This window comes from Stenella coeruleoalba (genome assembly GCF_951394435.1).
Source record: "Stenella coeruleoalba genome assembly, chromosome: 11".
NCBI lineage: Eukaryota > Metazoa > Chordata > Mammalia > Artiodactyla > Delphinidae > Stenella > Stenella coeruleoalba.
In genome coordinates, this window is record NC_137157.1 from 55,533,856 (window position 1) to 55,554,136 (window position 20,281).

Sequence of the window (20,281 nt, forward strand, 5' to 3'; positions counted from 1 at the left end):
AACATTCTCCAGGATAGTCACATCTTGGGTCACAAATCAAGCCTCAGTAAATTTAAGAAAATTGAAATATCAAGCATCATTTCTGACCACTACGCTATGAGATTAGAAATCAATTACAGGGAAAAAAATGTAAAAAACACAAACATATGGAGGCTAAACAATATGTTACTAAATAACCAAGAGATCACTGAAGAAATCAAAGAGGAAATCAAAAAATACCTAGAGACAAATGACAATGAAAACACAACAATCCAACACCTACGGGATGCAGCAAAAGCAGTTCTAAGGGGGAAGTTTATAGCAATACAAGCCTACCTGAAGAAAGAAGAAAAATCTCAGATAAACAGTCTAACCTTACACCTAAAGGAACTAGAGAATGAAGAACAAACAAAACCCAAAGTTAGCAGAAGGAAAGAAATCATAAAGATCAGAGCAGAAATAAATGAAAGAGAAACAAAGAAAACAATAGCAAAGATCAATAAAACTAAAAGCTGGTTCTTTGAGAAGATAAACAGAATTGATAAACCATTAGCCAGACTCATCAAGAAAAAGAAGGAGGGCTTCCCTGGTGGCGCAGTGGTTGAGAGTCCACATGCTGATGCAGGGGACACGGGTTCGTGCCCCAGTCCGGGAAGATCCCACGTGCCGTGGAGCAGCTGGGCCCGTGAGCCATGGCCACTGAGCCTGTGCATCTGGAGCCCGTGCTCCGCAATGGGAGAGGCCACAACAGTGAGAGGCCCGTGTACCGCAAAAAAAAAAAAAAAAAAGAGAAAGAGGGAGAGGACTTAAATCAATTAAATTAGAAATGAAAAAGGAGAAGTTACAACAGATACCGCAGAAATACAAAACATCCTAAGAGATGACTACAAGCAACTCTATGCCAATAAAATGGACAGCCTGGAAGAAATGGACAAATTCTTAGAAAGGTATAACCTTCCAAGACTGAACCAGGAAGAAATAGAAAATATTAACAGACCAATCACAAGTAATGAAATTGAAGCTGTGATTAAAAATCTTCCAAAAAAAGCCCAGGACCAGATGGCTTCACAGGTGAATTCTATCATTTAGAGAAGAGCTAACACCAATCCTTCTCAAACTCTTCCAAAAAATTGCAGAGAAAGGAACATTCCTAAATTCGTTCTATGAGGCCACCATCACCTTGCTACCAAAACTAGACAAAGATACTACAAAAAAAGAAAATTACAGACCAATATCACTGATGAATATAGATGCAAAAATCCTCAACAAAATACTAGCAAACAGAATCCAACAACACATTAAAAGGATCATACACCATGATCAAGTGGGATTTATCCCAGGGATGCAAGGATTCTTCAATATACGCAAATCAGTCAATGTGATACACCATATTAACAAATTGAAAAATAAAAACCATATGATCATCTCAATAGATGCAGAAAAAGCTTTTGACAAAATTCAACACCGATTTGTGATAAAAACTCTCCAGAAAGAGGGCATAGAGGTAACCTACCTCAACATAATAAAGGCCATATATGGCAAACCCACAGCAAACATCATTCTCAATGGTGAAAAACTGAAAGCATTTCCTCTAAGATCAGGAAGAAGACAAGGATGTCCACTCTCACAACTATTATTCAACATAGTTTTGGAAGTCCTAGCCCCAGCAATCAGAGAAGAAAAAGAAATAAAAGGAATACAAATCGGAAAAGAAGTATTCCAATGTCACTGTTTGCATTTGACATAATACTATACATAGAGAATCCTAAAGATGCCATCAGAAAACTACTAGAGCTAATCAATGAATTTGGCAAAGTTGCAGGATACAAAATTAATGCACAGAAATCTCTTGCATTCCTATACACTAATGATGAAAAATCTGAAAGAGAAATTAAGGAAACACTCCCATTTACCACTGCAACAAAAAGAATAAAATACCTAGGAATAAACCTACCTAGGGAGACAAAAGACCTGTATGCAGAAAACTATAAGACACTGATGAAAGAAATTAAAGATGATACCAACAGATGGAGAGATATACCACGTTCTTGCATTGGAAGAATCAATATTGTGAAAATGACTATACTACCCAAAGCAATCTACAGATTCAATGCAATCCCTATCAAATTACCAATGGCATTTTTTACAGAACTAGAACAAAAAAATCTTAAAATTCGTATGGAGACACAAAAGACCCTGAGTAGCCAAAGCAGTTTTGAGGGAAAAAAATGGAGCTGGAGGAATCAGACTCCCTGACTTCAGACTATACTACAAAGCTACAGTAAGCAAGACAACATGGTACTGGCATAAAAACAGAAATATAGATCAATGGAAAAGGATAGAAAGCCCAGAGATAAATGCACGCACCTATGGTCAACTAATCTATGACAAAAGAGGCAAGGATATACAATGGAGAAAAGACAGTCTCTTCAATAAGTGGTGCTGGGAAAACTGGACAGCTACATGTAAAAGAATGAAATTAGAATACTTCCTTACACCATACACAAAAATAAACTCAAAATGGATTAGAGACCTAAATGTAACTGAACACTATAAAACTCTTAGAGGAAAACATAGAAGAACACTCGCTGACATAAATCACAGCAAGACCTTTTTTGATCCACCTCCTAGAGTAATGGAAATGAAAACAAAAATAAACAAGTGGGACCTAATGAAACTTAAAAGCTTTTGCAAAGCAAAGGAAACTGGAAACAAGACAAAAAGGCAACCCTTAGAATGGGAGAAAACATTTGCAAGCGAATCAATGGACGAAAGATTAATCTCCAAAATATATAAACAGCTCATTAAGCTCAATATTAAAAAGACAAACAACCCAATCCAAAAATGGGCAGAAGACCTAAATAGGCATTTCTCCAAAGAAGACGTACAGATGGCCAAGAAGCACATGAAAAGCTACTCAACATCACTAATTATTAGAGAAATGCAAATCAAAACTACAATGAGGTATCACCTCATACCAGTTAGAATGGGCATCATCAGAAAATCTAGAAACAACAAATTCTGGAGCGGGTGTGGAGGAACGGGAACCCTGTTGCACTGTTGGTGGGAATGTATATTGATACAGCCACTATGGAGAACAGTATGGAGGTTCCTTAAAACACTGAAAATAGAGTTACCATATGACCCAGCAATCCCACTACTGGGCATATACCCTGAGAAAACCATTATACAAAAAGACACATTGCATCCCAGTGTTCATTGCAGCAGTATTTACAATAGCCAGAACATGGAAGTAACCTAAATTCCCATCGACAGATGAATGGATAAAGAAGATGTGGTACATATATACAATGGAATGTTACTCAGCCATAAAAAGGAACAAAATTGGGTCATTTGTAGAGATGTGGATGAATCTAGAGACTGTCATACAGAGTGAAGTAAGTCAGAAAGAGAAAAACAAATGTATATTAATGCATATATATGGAACCTAGAAAAATGGTACAGATGAACTGGTTTGCAGGACAGAAATTGAGACACAGATGTAGAGAACAAATGTATGGACAACAAGAGGGGAAAGCGGTGGGGGGTGGTGGTGGTGGTGTGATTAATTGGGAGATTGGGATTGACATGTATACAGTAATATGTATAAAATGTATAACTAATAAGAACCTGCTGTATCAAAAAATGAAATAAAATACAAAAATTAAAAAAAAAACAACAGAAGCAATATTGTAACAAATTCAATAAGGACTTTAAAAATGGTCCACATCAAAAAAATCTTAAAAAAAAAAATAGGCAGCGGTCTGATAGTGATAGAAGGTGAAAAATAATCACATTTATTGGGCACAGTTACATAATTATTTCTTACCACAAGCTGTGGAATCATCCTGCTATAATAATTTCATGATTCCTCACCTCTGATTCCTCTCTGGCTCATTCAGCCACCAAGATTTTACTAGCCAATGAAGAAATAGCATGAACCAGATCATACCATGCTTTTTCAATTCAGAGGAAGAGTATATTGCAGAACTCTTTAGTTGCAGAATTGTTTAGTTTCAGGTTTCTAGATAGCAAATTAATTCTTGTTTGATTAAGGAGTTCAATAAATGGAGCCATGCACTGGTCTGGTTAAAGATTTTCAGAAATGAACAGATTCTATTCTTTAGAGAATTAGTATTTATATTTTTCTCTAAGTATAGAGATTGAAATACATCATAAGCATATACTCCGAAGGAATATTCCAATAGAAAACTATGGCTAATGGGATGTTTATAACAATATTATGGTAAAATACTAGAAAAAATTCAACAACAGAGGATTGGTTGATTAAATCACAGTATGACTCAATGACTATTTAACTCTTTGGATGGAAATTGCTTCTTGCTAACCCCACAATGGTGACACTCTCAGAGAACCCAGGTAACACATGACACTTCACCTCTACTCCTTGCCATGCTTTATTGTGGTATATTGCCTAGATGGTCATACCATTTCTTTTAGGACTGAAGCATTCATTCCTTCGGCTGCTGGGAGTACTGGTTGCTGATTGCTCTCTGACAAGTCCCACCCCGAGGACTGTTTACCAAATGTTAGGTATGGTGGTGCCAAAGCTGGCTCTCTCGCGTCAATCCAAAACAACTCTGAAGGGTTATCTTAGCTCCAGTATTCCCTCTAGGATTCACTGAAGCCTTCTTTGCAGCCCAGATTCCCTCTCTGCCTACTCAGCTCCCCACAGATATCGTCCAAGAGCATTTCCCAAATCACATTTCCTGATTGCAAATCTCTCTCTCAGACTCTGCTACTCAGGGAACAAGATTGCCAGCTTGCCTGCAGTGGACACCTCGTCAGCTGTACTGATGCAACTCTCTCTCCTCCAGTTTTGGGATTCACTTACTGGAATTTGGAAATCATAGCTTAAATATTTTTTCATATTAAAAAATATATATGTATCTCCATACTTACAGCTTTACTTGTACTTTCATTTTCTAATAAATCAAATTTGAATTTAAACTATATAGAACCAATAATTTAGGAGGATCATTAAGTAGAAACAAAAACGGGTTTATCTTAGTTTTATCCCTAGTCAAGTTGATGCCCTAAAATCAGTTTAGCTAGTCTATTTTAATGAGCTCTTAATTGGTCTTTCTGCCCCAATTATTTTTTCTCTCCAATCAGTCTAATGCAGTGCTAAGATAGTAATAGTCATTTAATATACACCACAAAACTTGTCAGCTCAAAAACTGCAGTAATTCTAGTTATTATTTTAAAATGTATATCTCAGAAATGACAAAACAAAAAAAAAAACAAAAAAAAACTTGCAGTGGTCCCAAATTGTCCCAGGAGTGAAAAATAAACTCTATATTATTCAACAATCTGGCCCCAACCTAACTTTTCTAACCTCATATACATTTTGGTCTATTTTTTTGTTTCTTGCTAATGATCTTCCTTTTCCTCACTTCTAATTTCATGCTTTTTGTTTTTCTACAATTTCTTTTCCCTATCCCCAAAGAGGTAACCTATCTGTTAGAATGCAGGTCAAATGACACTGGCTTTTGTAGTCTTACTATAACTCCCTGGCCAGAGTAAACTTTTGCTTATTTCAAGTACCACATTTTATATTTGTACCTCTTTCATCAGCTATCACGTTCTTCCTTATATCAAGACAATAGAGATAAGGAAATTCCCTGACAGTCCAGTGGTTAGGACTCTGTGCTTTCACTGCCGTGGCCTGGGTTCAGGCCCTGGTGTGGGACCTAAGATCCCACAAGCCTCGCAGCACAGCCAGAAATAAAGACAACACAGATAATGCTTATTTATCTCTGCATCTGTCACTATGCCTTCTTATAAAAAGTGCTCAAAAATATTTTTAAATAAATCATAGAAAATGAGAAGTTGGAAGACACCATAGCATACTTGACACACAATTTTTTTTTCTATCACTGAAACACCCTTGACAAATTTAGAACTGTTTCACTGAGTCAACACTTACTGTTTATTCTTATTAACAAAAACTGCTTTTTACTTGCTGACTAAACCTTATGTACTGGTTATAACCCATTAGTAACATGTTTGCTTCAATACACTGCAGCAATCATCTACAAGAATACAGTCCTAGCAATTTCTACTGCCCATGTCTTATACCATGTACACAGATGCAGGCCTGAGGTGTCATTTTGCTGATGGTAAAACAAATCAATCAGAATAATTTATGTGTTTGGAGTTTACGTTGGTGTATCAACAATCCAACTGCAATTGAGCCAGATTATGAAACATCCAGTTGCTGACAGAGTATGTTATACCTTCAAAAACTCAAAGAGATTTACATCTAAGAAATTATATATTTCAATTTTCTAAAGGAAATGGGAAAGATTTTTTCTCAGTTGCCGTTCCTGTAAAACTGCAGAAACAAGGAGAAAAAAGGTGAGCTTCAGCATTTTTGGCTTATTTGTCAGTTGAAAGTATTAGTATTAGTATTAGTATTAGTACTAGTATTACCTGCTTAAGGAATCTCTTAGCATTCTTCTGGCATCAACTTAGATTATTTTTCCATGATGGGGTAGCTGAGAGGGAGATAGTGTGTTTAAATTTTAAAAGGGTAATATCAGATAAGTTTGCCTTCAAATATAAAGACATTCTTTACATTAAATTTATAAATGGGAATAATTTATCGTGAGCCAAGCATGGTCCTAACATTTTTCCATGTTTATCATACTTAAGCTTCACAGTTACCTTGTAAAATAGGATAGGTATATATGCCCAGGTTAATACTATCCACTAGCATGGAGCACAGCTAAACTTTATGCTCAGCAAATTTATTCCAGGGCACACATACTTAACCTTTATGCAATACCATCTTTTTAAAAATTTTTATATAGTTGATTTACAATGTTGTGTTAGTTCAGGTGTACAGTAAAGTGATTCAGTTATACATATATATAAATACGTGTTCCTTTCTTACATTCTCTTACATTCTAGGTTATTACAAGATAATGAGTTATACAGTAGGTCCTTGTTATCTATTTTATATATAGCAGTGTGTATATTTTAATCCCAAACTCCTAATTTATCCTTCTCTCCCCCTCCCCTTTGGTAACCATACTTTTGTTTCTATGTCTGTGAATAAATTTCTGTTTTATAAATAAGTTCATTTATATCCTTCTTTTTAGACTCCACATAGAAGCAATATCATATGATATTTATCTTTGTCTGGCTTACTTCACTTAATATGATAATCTCTAGGTCCATCCATGTTGCTGCAAATGGCATTATTTCATTCTTCTTTATGGCTGAGTAATATTCCATTGTATATATATACCTTCTTTATCCATTCATCTGTCGATGGACACTTAGGTTGCTTTCATGTCTTGGCTCTTGTAAACAGAGCTGCTATGGGGTGCATGTATATTTTTGAATTATGCTTTTCTCTGGATATTTGCCCAGGAGTGGGATTGTTGGATCATATGGTAACTCTTTAGTTTTTTAAGGAACCTCCGTACTGTTCACCATAGTGGCTGTACCAATTTACATTCCCATCAATAGTGCAGGAGGAAATACTGTCTTTTGAAGAATTAAAGTATTTAAGGAAAATATGATCTGTACATCTCATTTAAGAATTCTAGATGATCTAAACAACTGATGTACTATAAATTAATAAATACTACTTTGCTCTATCTTTAAATACATGAACATTATATGAAGAAGCATACTTGTTTATCTCAATAATAAATGGGTTGATACTTAAAAGAAGAATTGATTTGTTTTATACTATGTAAATAAATCAATCATATATTTTCTTGAGCAAGAAAAACATATTTTTGAATGTGAAGCAAATCATTGTTGACATTTTATCTTGCTCCTTTATATCACTAACACTTGAAAGGAAATATTCATACAATCTTTCATGGGAATGAAAATGTACAGTAGGGAGAAGGTTAACTAAATGCTCTAAATAAATATTATACATATTTAGAGTGCTGCTATAGGACAACTTAATGTTCATTATATTGAACAAAAATACTGAAAACAAAACATTCCCAAGAAAAACTAAATGTTTTGTGGCGAGTCCTATGCTTGCCATAACTTTTTTTTTCACTTGAGATCATTTGCTATTTCTATTCATGAGGCGTAAAAGCCAATCAGAAAGCAACGTCCAAAAGCTGTGGCAGCCTCATTGGTCTGCAGACACAAAAACTGGATTTCAGAGCTAGCAAGGAAGTCAAGAATCATAGGTCAATATCTCAGACAATGTAGACTGCATAAAAGTGTATCCAATATTCTATGTGCTATTTCTAATTTCTGATTCCTAAGCTGCGCATGCAGGTGGTGAAAGACTTTTATATTTGTTAAAGAAATTTAATCTATTGCTAAAAGAAAAAAAAACCTGTAGAGCAAACTCTAGACCCAGATGGCTTCAATACTGAAGTAACTTTCATTGTGCTGCCCTTTCCCATGCTACAGCGATGTCACTGAGAAGTGGGTGAATGGCTAGGGATGACATTCTGCACAACTCTTACAGTGATGTGGCCACATGCCCATGAATTCTAACCTGTGGAATGGGAGTAGGTTTACTTTGCTTCCAGCCCAGTGCATAATGCCCTCACACCCAAGCCGTTTATTATTAATGAGATAAATAAGTATTCACCTTCACATAGTGTTCATGTAATTAAAGACACGTTCTATCCATTGACTTTACACTAGAAAAGATCAATCATTTGTGCATTTCGTCTTGGGAAATTACTCATGTATCAGAGACAGATTTCAGCATATTCTAAAGCAAAGGGAAGAGAGATTGAAGTGGTGGTCAGTGTTTCTGAAAGAGCAGCAGGCGCTGAGAGGCTAAAAGGCCTCTTCATAGGCAGGAGATGTAGAGGAGACAGATGCGAAAACACAGAGAAAATCAGGGGTACGGGGAAAGGAGGTAAAGTACCTCAAACTTTGTAGTAAAGTAGGAGGCAAAGCCATTTGCTAAAGCCAGGGATAGGTTAGAAGGCTGAGACCGAGAAGACTGATGAAGATTTGGGACAAGTGTTCCAGTAAGTAAGAGAATATTAATTAGAGATAAATAAAAGGAGTAATAAATAATGAGGTAGTCAAATGAAGCTAAGTGGCCACACCTGCTAAAACTAAAGAACAGTGATGAACCAGGAAAATGGAAAGGAAGGAAACTGGCAACACCAATTCAGTATCAGTGGTAAGAGAGGAAATGTCAAAGTTTCTGGAACACTGGCTGATAGAGCATTAGACACATGTATAACCCAGCATGAAAGAAATAAAAACAACATGTCAGGTCTTTGTCAAAGAAAGACAAGGTAAAGTTTTAAAATCTAGTTAAGGACACAAGACTTACATATGTTGTTAACAGGCAAGTTAAGTAAAAATATGATCATGTTGTAAATCTCAAACAAAATGTTTTGGGGAATAATTAAGGTGAATGAGCTTGAATAGAAGAAGTTTCTCGAAGAAGAAGTTCAAGCCGAGTTTTGGAAGAAAGGAGAGGGGTGGGCAAAACAAAGATTCCCAGCTGGCAGAGGTATAGAGGAAACTGAGATAGGAAGGAATTGTCAGAGCTCTTGAGTGAGCCTTGGTTTCAAGCTTTCCTGAGGGTCCCCGTATGCAGCTCTCTGCCAAGCAAAAGACTAGCCGGGGTCAAAGAGGAAGAGGAAGAGAAAGAGAAGGTAAGCATCTCCGCTTGAGTCTCAAGGGGTAGCCCAGTTAGTACGCTCACCTGCAAGAATGGAAAAGTGTATCTGTGTTAGAACTAAATCACTCCTGTCAGACAGAAATGCCTCATCTGCCTATACAGAATCAATCAACCTTGTCAAAGCTGGCTGCTGGTTTAATGCAACTGTGGAAACTGAATGAAGCTTCCTTCTCTGGACCCAGCTCCCACAGCCAAACAAACAAACGATAAGAAATGTCAAAAGCTTGTTCAGTTTGAAAAAGCCCTACAAGCACTGTCCTGTCAGAAATCAGGGGACAGCATCTATTCACCCTTCAGGAAAGGTAATTTTGAATTCATTTCAGTAGTTGCCTGAAATTAAGTTTAACTGCAGAAAATTCTTCAGTTGACCTACAGCTCATCTTTTACTTTGTCTTTAATTCAATTGCTCAGAAAGTAAACCAGTCCATCTGAATTGCTGGAATGAGAGCAAAGCGTTAAAAAAAAGAAAAAATCAGAAGCAAAAACAAGCAAAAAAGTGTCAAAGCCATCTGCTTGGGGGATATCAGAACTGATGCACGTAAATAATTAAAACAGTTTGAGTGGCCTTTTTTTCTTCCACACAAAAAGAAAATTTCAGGACCACATGGTATAGAAGTATCACATATGGAAGCTAATTAAAACCTTGTCAAAGGAAGCTTGTCATCTCCTATACTTCGGTAAATGAACAAGAAAATAGGACAAGATTGTTACAGAAATGGGCAAAATAATTTACTTTAAAATTTGTCATTCTTTAAGAAAACACATCTCAGGAACCCAAGTTGCTTATCTTGGGGATGTTACAGTTGTTTTGATCAGAAACAAATGCAAATTTGGACTAAGCTCGTCCAGAATCTAAAGTATAGAAGAATTTAAATGTGCTATCACATGGCATCTGAAGTTCATGTCATCAAATCATTGCATTAACGTAAAACAAAACAAAACATGCAAATAAAAAGTCAAGGAACCTCATTCCAGAGGTGTATGAAATACAGATGAAGTGGCTCAGAATTGAGATTGAGGTTACCTGAGTTCAGTTCTTAGCTCGCTGAGTTTTGGTTAGTGGTCAGTCAGGACGTGTCATTATCCCTACCCCACCCATGAGCCTCAATGGATTATTTAAATTGTACATTCCACTCCACTTCCATAGTCCTCTGGAGATTTTGGTACACCTAGTTAAATATATTTTATTGAACTGACTTTAGCAAGGTGCAAATTTCATATTAACCATCATCTGCTTATCCCACAACACCCCCCAACGTATACATGTACTCATGTACTCTCTCTTCCTCCTTTGTTTTGTTAAATTTAGATGTCTCTCATAGATTCTTTTTTTTTAAGTTTACTAATAATTTTATTTTTATGAAATCCAAAAATCAAGCAAAATTGATCTAAGTTAATAGATATTAAAATGTTGATTAGTTATGGAGAGCGGGGATTAACTGAAAGGGGTATGAGTTAATTTTCTGGGAATGGAAAATTTTAATGTCTTGTTTGGGTTTCAGTTACATAGGTATATGTATTTGTCAAACTCAGCAAATAGTACAATTAAAATCTATTTCATTCAGGAAAAAACAAACAAGTATGTCCAAATACCATGCGTTCAGCACATGAAAATATGTAGGCATACCTCAGAGAAACTGCAAGTTCAGTTCCAGACTACCATCATAAAGCAAATGTAAAGACAAACCTGTGAATAACTATTCTCCCCTTTCTACCTGGGCATTCCCTAATTCTCAGACTGAGAAAGGATTTTATTGCCCCCCCCAACTAGGTGCTTTAGATGTATGATCACATGTTATCCTAAGAATAACCCTGTTCAGTGTGGACTATTATTATCCTAATGTAACAGATAAGAACAATGATGATGGAGAGAATACCTGACTTGCCAGAAGTCACACAGCCAGAAAGTGACAACACAGCTGGTGCTAAAACTCTATGTGTCTTTCTCAAATGCCTGCATAGGTAAGTGTTATGCTGTAGGGTCTAATCTGAAAAGAAACGACCTGATATAAATGGAAGCGTCCTCATTTGTGAAGAGTTTACCTTAAGATCAACAACCCTTGTCCAGGATCTGGAGCTGTATTTGCTTTTGGAAGTGAATTGTTTGGTCCTAAAATGGTTCTAAAATATTTCTTATGGAAAGACTTGTAAAATAAATCAAAAGAAGAATGTGTAACTAATGAAAGAATCTGGGAAGGGAATTCAGCTGCCGTTAATCAGTTGGAATGTTAAAAGTTACTGAACAGTAAAAATTACAATATTGCTTTTTTAACACAGTATAACAGGTATTTCAAATACTGGTATAAAAGAAATCTTTGGTAAGATGATTAAAAATCATCATACACATCTATACACTCATGCCTGTCAAATTGCAGGACTCCCCATAAAAATATTTTTACACTCTAATTTGGTAAACTGTTTCATTTTAAAATGATTCTAGGAAAATAATTTGATTTCCTTTTTGTCCCCAAATATAAATCTACACAGATCATTAAAGTCCTTTTAACCTTGCTTAATCTGATTATAGCGTTATTCAGCACTATGTGAGTTTTTACAAATTTATAAGGTGAAAGTATATGTACCTCCCTTCTTCCCTCCTTAAGTCTACACTTATAGTATCTCCTCTAAGTGGATACAGACTGAAAAATGTCACAAAGTAAGACACTTAGATGCCACCGTATGATTTTATGTGGAGCCTATGAGAGTTGCCACCTACCCACATGAGCTCAGTATATAGCGATCAAGATTCAGAGATGAACTCTTGGTCCAGGTATCCAGCACGATAAAATCAGGGTATTAGATCTGAAACTTACCTTGCTTTAGATCCCTTGTAATGTTAACCATAGTGCTCTGCTCATTTGGGAAATATTTACTGAGTTAATGAATAAAGCAATGTATTCTGTAGGAGAGCTGATAGCTTTGCAAACAGCTTCTTTTTTTTCTTTCTTTTTTTAATTTATTTTTGGCTGCTTTGGGTCTACTTGCTGTGCGTGGGCTTTCTTTAGTTGCGGTGAGCAGGGGCTACTCTCTGCTGCGCTGCATGTGCTTCTCATTGCAGTGGCTTCTCTTGTTGCAGAGCATGGGCTCTAGGTGTGGCACTCGGGCTCAGTAATTGTGGCTTGCGGGCTCCAGAGCGCAGGCTCAGTAGTTGTGGCACACGAGCTTAGCTGCTCCAAGGCATGTGGGATCTTCCTGGACCAGGGCTCGAACCCGTGTCCCCTGCACTGGCAGGTGGATTCTTAACGACTGTGCCAACAGGGAAGTCCAGCAAGAGCTTTTTTTTTTTTCCCCCTCTAAGAGAACATGCTGGAGTCAGGGAATTCTCTCTCCATTAAAGAAAAGGACTAACCAAAGATAATAGGGATGCATCTCAGCTTTTTGACTCTGAGAGGACTATTGCTAGCACCTTCTGATTGTTAAAGTGACTGTAAAACACACTCAATTGCCTCTTAACCTCTTATCCAGATTAAATAATCTTCATTGTCTGTGGATATCTGGCTCTTTCCATTGGCCACTAGAATTCAGCATAGTTCCCTATGTTCTACAGTAGGTCCTTGTGTTTGACTTACATTCTTTTTTTTTATACTTTTTTTTTTAACTTCTTCATTGGAGTATAATTGCTTTACATTGTTGTGTTATTTGCTGCTGTATAACAAAGTGAATCAGCTATACGTATACATATATCCCCATATCTCCTCCCTCTTGTGTTTCCCTCCCACCCTCCCTATCCCATCCCTCTAGGTGGTCGCAAAGCACCGAGCTGATCTCCCTGTGCTATGCTGCTTCCCACTAGCTATCTATTTTATATTTGGTAGTGTATACAAGTCCGTGCCACTCTCTCACTTCATCCCAGCTCACCCTTCCCCCTCCCCGTGTCCTCAAGTCCATTCTCTATGTCTGCATCTTTATTCCTGTCCTGCCCCTAGGTTCTTCAGAACCGTTTTTTTTTTTTTTTTTTTAGAATCCATATATATGTGTTAGCATATGGTATTTGTTTTTCTCTTTCTGACTTACTTCACTCTGTATGACAGACTTTAGTTCCATCCACCTCACTACAAATAACTCAATTTTGTTTCTTTTTATTGCTGAGTAATATTCCATTGTATATGTGTATCACATCTTCATTATCCATTCATCTATCGATGGACACTTAGGTTGCTTCCATGTCCTGTCTACTGTAAACAGTGCTTCAATGAACACTGTGGTACGTGACTCTTTTTGAATTATGGTTTTCTCAGGGTATAAGCTTAGCAGTGGGATTGCTGGGTCATATGGTAGTTCTATTTTTAGTTTTTTAAGGAACCTCTATACTGTTCTCCATAGTGGCTGTATCAATTTACATTCCCACAAACAGTGCAAGAAGGGTTCCTTTTCTCCACAGCCTCTCCAGCATTTATTGTTTCTAGATTTTTTGATGATGGCCATTCTGACTGGTGTGAGGTGATACCTCATTGTAGTTTTGATTTGCATTTCTGTAATGATTAGTGATGTTGAGCATCCTTTCATGTGTCTGTTGGCAATCTGTATGTCTTCTTTGGAGAAATGTCTGTTTAGGTCTTCTGTGCATTTTTGGATTGGGTTGTTTGTTTTTTTGCTATTGAGCTGCATGAGCTGCTTTTATATTTTGGAGATTAATCCTTTGTCAGCTGCATCATTTGCAAATATTTTCTCCCATTCTGAGGGTTGTCTTTTCATCTTGTTTATGGTTTCCTTTGCTGTGCAAAAGCTTTTAAGTTTCATTAGGTCCCATTTGTTTATTTTTGGTTTTATTTCCATTTCTCTAGGAGGTGGGTCAAAAAGGATCTTGCTGAGATTTATGTCAAAGAGTGTTCTGCCTATGTTTTCCTCTAAGAGTAAAAAAAATTGGTTCTAATGAACGTAGGGGCAGTACGGGAGTAAAGACGCAGACGTAGAGAATGGACTTGAGGCACGGGGAGGGAGAAGGGTAAGCTGGGAAGAAGTGAGAGAGTAGCATCGACATATATACACTACCAAATGTAAAAGAGATAGGTAGTGGGAAGCAGCTGCATCACACGGGGAGATCAGCTCAGTGCTTTATGACCACCTAGAGGGGTGGGGTAGGGAGGGTGGAGGGAGGTGCAAGAGGGAGGGGATATGGGGGTATATGTATACGTACAGCTGATTCACTTTGTTATACAGCAGCAACTAACACAAAATTGTAATGCAATTATACTCCAATAAAGATGTTAAAAAAAGAAATCCCACACGCAGCAGTGATGACCCAACACAGCCTAAAAAAGAAAAAAGTCATTAAACCATCAGGATAAGAAATATATCACAACTTAGACTTCTAGGTTGAACGCAACAAAATAAGAACAAAAAGACGAGTTTTTAGTTGGAGGAGCATATTTTGGTGACTTTATATCCAGCAGCTACCTGTGCTGCCTCCTCTTGCTCTACCTGACTCTCACTCAGAATTTAATTTTCTAGTGTTCAGCTTACTTTCCACACAAAACTTCACTCAGATTTTTCAAGTTGGCACTTTCAACATTTTACTATTTGTTAGTTTTATTCTTCCATTTTTTGTTTTAAAAAACACTCTCTTACTTCTCAGAGAAGTATAAAAAAATAGCTTTCTCTACTTTTGGTTGAAAATCTTTTGAATTGCTCTTTTTGATCTCCATCAAGGAAGTTGTTAAACACTTACCAGTGAGTTCCTATAAGTTCGTAATCACAGTTTCTTTAAACTCAGACATGACTATCTTGCTCTTGATCTGTTCTTTCCGACTTTTGGAACTGAACATATTAGCTTAAATAAATGAATATGTCATTTTTCTATCTTACTTTTTGAGACCATTGATGTGATAGATATCAGAATGAAATGCTTTCTTTCATTTTCTACATTATTCTGATAAAGAGGGCTGAAAGGTAAAACTGTCTTTAAATGGAATCCAGTGTCTCATGAGTATTCAGGACTTAGAGTAGCTGACATTGGCAAGGATTGTGGAATGAAGAGCATCGATGATAGGTCTATAATAAAAATGTGGTTTTATCAGAGAAGACATTCTGCTTGCCTTGCTTCCTTTATCTGACATCTAATCAAACTGGAACCAGATTACACCAGGAAAAAATTGTATTTGTAGCACTGGACGCCATCCCTTTCTATAGCCTGAAAAGTGGTCATGATTCCTAGCTGGCTACATCTTTTTCTTTGTGGAGTTAATTATCCCACTTATAGTGTATCTTCTAGGAAATTAACACCATAAATAATACTTGGGTGTTCATATGAATTTTGTCCAAGTAATGATTAAGAACTATAATTTTCCATTGACTTGAAGGTTATATAAAGGTCAGGAAAATAAAATAGCTTCTCTTTGTTGAGACTTCTACTATACAAAGAGCCTAAGAAATAGACCTTATATTTCCTCATGTTTTATTTTTCAAAAGCATCGCTAGTATGAAAAACAAACGTAATGGACTAAGACATTATTACCTTATTACTACCAATGGTAATGGAAATAATGGAACTAATATTTTACATTTTGATACTTCTGAGTTTGTGGAAATTTTCCCATGCCTCATTTGTATCTCACAAAAACTTTATCTTATAGGCTGTATTTTGAAGGGGGAAAAGTCCTAAAACTTACTGAATGCTTATGTTGTGTTGGCATATTTGGGGTATTTGCAAGTATATTACCTTTAATCCTTTAAACAATCCAGCAGGGCCAATTTATAGATTAAGAAAATGTGGCATAAAAATATTAAGTAATTTTTTTCCTGAATATATGGAAAGTAAGTGAAACTCATTCATTCATATACCCAACTCTCTACTTATGATTCCACTTGGATATGTTTGCATTATCTCAAACTTTACATGTCCCAAGTTGAATTCTTTATTGTTACTACGAAATCTGTGCTTCTTCATTTCTCCCTTCTCGGTAAATGGCAACACCATCCTCCCAGTTGCTCAACTCAAAAATATTGGAATCATAAATATTTTCTTTCATTTTCCCACATTCCACACCAAATTCATCAGCAAATACTATTAGTTCTACCATATTTATCCTGGATCAAACCATTCTCATCAATTCTACTTAGAACACTTTGCTCTAACCATCAACAACACTCACCAGAACCATTTTAAATAGTCTCTCAAGGGGCCTCTGTAATTCTATACTAACTCCCCATAGCCTGCTCTTTACAAAGCAGACAGAGTGCTCTTTTGAGAAAGTCAGTCATATTATGTCACTTTTGTGCTCACAACCCTGCAATAGCTTGCTCTTTCACTCAAAGTGTTAGCCATGGTTTTAAAGGTCCTACAGACCTGTCACCTGCTCTTCTCTTTTCACTCTCTCATAGCCCCACCCCACGTGCCCTGGAAGTCCTCCTTGACCAAGCCAAGCACACACTGCTTCATGCCATTTGAGAATCCCTCTTACTGGATGGCTCTTCTCTTAGATATCCACCGTGACACCACATTGCATCAGGTATCTGATCAAATGCAATCTTATCAAAAAGACTTTAATCTATTTTTTACGTAGCATCCCAGTTACTCTCCCCTTCTAAGCTTTAATTTCTCCTTAGCACATTATCAACTGATTTGAATTTATTTATTTTGTTGTATCATCAATCTTATGTTATTAGCATGGCATCTCCAAGAGAGTGCTGACCTTGGTTTGGCTCACTGCTGTATCTCGAGTGCAGAAAACAGTGTCTGGAACATAGTAGACACTCAATGAATATTTGAAATAGCCACACATTCAACAAATATTTACCAAGTCTCAGAAATGTGGCAGCCACAATCTTCTGAAAGATTTAAATCTAGTAGATTAAAAAAAACATTGATCTTGTAAGAGCACTGAGTGATAAAATCAAGGCTCACACAATGGGTATGGAAGCGAGCAACAGGTGGGCATGAGATAACTGGGAAAAGGTCTCCTAGATTGACTATAGGTATGATGTAGATAGGCATAAAGGAAGATGGCAAGCAAGAGAATTCTAAGACATGGAATATGAAGTGCAAAAACCACCAAATATGGTGAAAGCAAGCAAAGCTCATTTGAAAAAGTTAAGGAATTTGTAAATGGAGCAATGAAGCGCATTGAACCAGAAAGCGACAGTGGAAAATAAAGCTAGAGAAGACGTGCTTCATGCATTAATCTTTTTACTGAAACAATGGGATCTATATAGACTAGAGACTTTTCAAAGGTCAGTCTAAAATATGAAGATTAGATTAAAATATGAAGTACAGATGTGGAAATATAATTTAGGAAGCAATGGCAATAACACAGTATGGTAGCAATGAATATGGAAAAAAACAGTGGACCCTAAAGAAATGCTCTTGATTAAAATGACAGCTTTTATTTGAGACACTAAAAAAAGTTTTGTAGATTGATAGTTGTGATGGTTGTGCAGCAATGTGAATGTACTTATTGCCACTGAGCTGTACACTTAAAAACTGTTAAAATGGTAACATTTTATGTTATACATATTTTATAAGAATAAAAAATTTAAAATAAAATCCTGCAAGTATTTTTTAAAAGCCAGTTTTTAGTTTTTATTAGAAGTGGGGAGTAAGAGGCTATGTAGTTAAGTGCGATTCATAGAATTCCAGTTTAAACAGTTAGATGGGGCCACTTTTGAGATGATTTTGATAAGTAAGTGGAAATGTCAAGTAGACAGGCATATATGGAAATGTGAAGCTCAGAAAAGAGATCTGGACTGAAAATAACAATATAAGAGTTGTTGACATGGAGATGGTAATTGAAGCCTTTGGAATAAATGGGATTGCTATAGAAGAGTATGTAAGAGAGAATCAAACAGGAATGTAAAGAAAAGGATATAGAAATTTATAGAAAAGGGTATTTAACAGAAGGATAGTGTTTCGAGGAGAGAGAAGTTAGGTAAAATTATGCTGAGAGACCATACAAGATAGTATCTAAAAAAATGTCTTTTTATTCGGTGACAAAGAGAACACTGGTGATTTTAATAAAAGCACTTTGAGTGAGTAATAAGGGTCTAAAATGGAATGGGTTGGAAAGTGAGTGGGAAGTGAAAAAAACAGAGGAAAAGCATTTTAGAATATACCCCTTAAGAAGCTGTTATAAAAGGGAACACAAACTAGGCAGCACCTGGATTACTAGAGGAAATCAAGGGGGCACATTTGTTTTTTTTTGGATGGGAGAGATTTAAGCATGTGTAAATTTCATACAAAGGTACCTGTAGAAAGACAAAGTTTCAGATAAAAAGAGAGTGCTCTGGATTGATACTCAAGATTTTAAAAAGAGAATTAGATTCAGGTCATAGCTAACCTAGGAGGGACCGCCGTCTTCATTATAGTAGGAGGAAAGGATGTTTTCGCAGAACTGGGACTAATCAAACGGAGTTTTGTTTGTTTCTCACAAACCCATAGTTATTTTTATAGGATAATCAGCATCTTCTGTGAGAAAAATATTCTGTGATACCCAAAATAATGTTATTTAAATACTTAGAATGTTACCAAAACATTTTATTTGGGTATTATCAAGGAGGCTTCTGTTTAACTTACCTTTTAGATGACTGCTATTTTCCTTCCAGACAGGTAGAGCAGTTACCTGTTCTCTGAACAGGCCATCCACTCGTGTGTCTTGGTGTCTATTTACTTTGCCAAACCAAATCTTGATTTCCTTTGTGCCAAGCTGAGACATTTTTGCTAGGGATCCAAAATGGAAGAAAATACAGTCTTGCAGAGATTCCATAAGAGATAGAAACATAAATAGATGATTATAACCCAGTGTGAAAAATGCTGGCATGAGGGAAGTATTTTCACTATAATACCACGTATTATTAAAATTTTGAACTCCTGAAGTATAGAACATGCCTCATTTATCTTTGCAACCTCTTTAGCACAGTAACTATTATGTACATCCAAAGAATTCAGAAATAATTATTGAACTACTGAATAATTGAAAACATTGGTGCAAACTCTATATTTCTGAATAATGTCATTAATGCAATAAGAGCCTAAAGTTTTTTTGTCACAATTCCATTTTAATTTTTTTTTGAACTATCAATTATCCCTAGGTAAGGACTACTAAGAAGACTAAATTTGCTAAGAAGGCAATTAATTAGAGTGCTCAAAATCTCAGCAGACCATGTACCTTTACAAAAGACTACACTTTTTATTTTAATCCTAAATACATGGCTCCTATCTACACTGTGCTACTTCTCTGCTTCTTTAAGATAGTAATACATTTTAAAGGCTAATGATAGAGATCAGAGTCTTTTAAAATACTAATAATTATGTTGCATTTCAAAATGTACTTAATGTATACCTAATATTAATTTTGAAATACTAATGCTCTGCGGTTGTGTACTGAAGCAGTTTATAAGTCCAGAAAAAACTTGATAAAAATTTCATTGCTTGAAGTTCATCTGAAGCTCAGATATATAGAGCATTTACATTTAGAGACTGACAGGAGAAAATACCTTGTATAAAATCCCTATATTTAAATGACCAGTTCAAAGTATTTAGAGAAACAGACTCAATCATTGTTCTTACTCTAAAGGATTGAGGACATTGGATGGATGATAATATTGATTGAGTTCTGATTATACTTCTGATTTCAAGGTGAAAGCTCCTAGAGTGTGGGATTTTCTCTATCTTGAGTTAAGCAAGATACACAGGGTGGAAGATACTAT

At 36.2% G+C, this 20,281-nt stretch overlaps 1 long non-coding RNA gene across 1 annotated transcript in view; it reads right to left on the reverse strand.

Moving 5' to 3' along the window:
- Positions 1-19,797, reverse strand: part of LOC307193994 — a 32,447-nt gene extending 12,650 nt beyond the window's left edge. Inside the window, exon 1 of the long non-coding RNA XR_013830474.1 lies at positions 19,149-19,797. This is a non-coding gene — a long non-coding RNA (uncharacterized lncRNA). The remainder of the gene's footprint in view (positions 1-19,148) is intronic.
- Between the last annotated feature and the right edge of the window lie 484 nt (positions 19,798-20,281).